We start from the raw sequence: 1294 nt of genomic DNA on the forward strand, positions 1-1294 counted from the left end.
GGATACATGTAGCAAGTCTGTGTGTACGGAGAGGAGCCAAATTTGAATACGTGTTCCCTGCCTAGGTGTGGAACGTGCAGTTCTGTAAAGTAAAATTAAACAAGTAGCCTCTCAACTAGCTGAGTGTGTGTTCCATCTCTCCACGATTAGGAAGCCTCCAAGATCCCCACCCCCTCCTACTTGCAAATTTTGTTTTCACCCCTTCCTCTAAATTTCACCCATCTTGGAGAGAAAGAAATACAAACAAACCCCAATCCCTTAACCACAAAATTTTCTTTTCTCCATTCACCCCCATCTAGGCATCCCCACTTAGAGACTGACCTACAGAAGCGATGTTCCTTTTACAAACCTAGTGGAATGGGCAGTCTATCCACTAGATTGGGTTGGGAGGGTCCTACTAATCACCTTTTGTTTTTTCTTCCCTCCGCCCTCGACACAAATGAATTATTGTACCATTTTATTGTTATCTTTTTTGGTTTAACACGTCGATAAAAGATGTTTTAAAAATTCGGAGTTAAGTAGGTCGTCCCCCAGTATGAAAGGGTGAATGCGGTATTACTGTGAAAGAAGATACTAGCTGGGAGAAACTTTTGATTTTGTTTTGTTTTGGAGCGACAAGGATGACCAACGACACCCACAATCCCCCCCACCTTTTGAGTTGGCCATGTGCCTAAGTTTTTTGTTCATTGTTGATTTTCAATGTATTTTTAACATGAATAAAGGATTTAATATCTCAAAGTGTAGTATCTGCCGGAACAGATACTGCAAGCAAAGACCATATGTGGGGGCAATCATACATATAAGACCTTGGTCAACGTAGGGGAAACCCTTCATACCAACTGTCACTATCCAGCTCCCCTACTCCCCGGGGAGTTGGTCTCAATTTCCCCTTCACTCCTCACATTAAAAATCGGCCTTGTGCCTAATTTGGTCGGTGGGGAGCAAATGAATACCCTTTTCTTGGCCTTTTGGCCAAGATCAAAGTGTAGTATTTGTTCTTACTACATGCTGTACTTATGTTTGTAACTTTGTGATATAAAGTGGGGGATCACTTTTCTGTATTAATTTAATATAAAATGATCACCCACTTTACAACCAGTCAGTCTCAAAGACATTCAAGTCATTCTCCAGATGATTCAATTTGTTTTTGAAGGATTCCAGTTATTTTTTAAACATTCAAGTCATTCTTAAGGTCATTCAATTCATCCTTAAGTTCATTAAAGTCATTCTAAGTCATTTACTTTTTATTTATTTAAGTCATTTCAGCCCATTTTTCGGTCATTTTAGTTTATCT

At 39.5% G+C, this 1294-nt stretch overlaps 1 pseudogene; it reads left to right on the plus strand.

The window, feature by feature from the left end:
- Positions 1-951: 951 nt before the first annotated feature.
- On the plus strand, positions 952-1089 carry LOC145260819 (U2 spliceosomal RNA; annotated as a pseudogene).
- Positions 1090-1294: the final 205 nt, after the last annotated feature.

This window comes from Euprymna scolopes, chromosome 36 (assembly GCF_053919585.1).
Source record: "Euprymna scolopes isolate OS-2025 chromosome 36, ASM5391958v1, whole genome shotgun sequence".
In the NCBI taxonomy this organism is placed as follows: Eukaryota; Metazoa; Mollusca; class Cephalopoda; order Sepiida; family Sepiolidae; genus Euprymna; species Euprymna scolopes.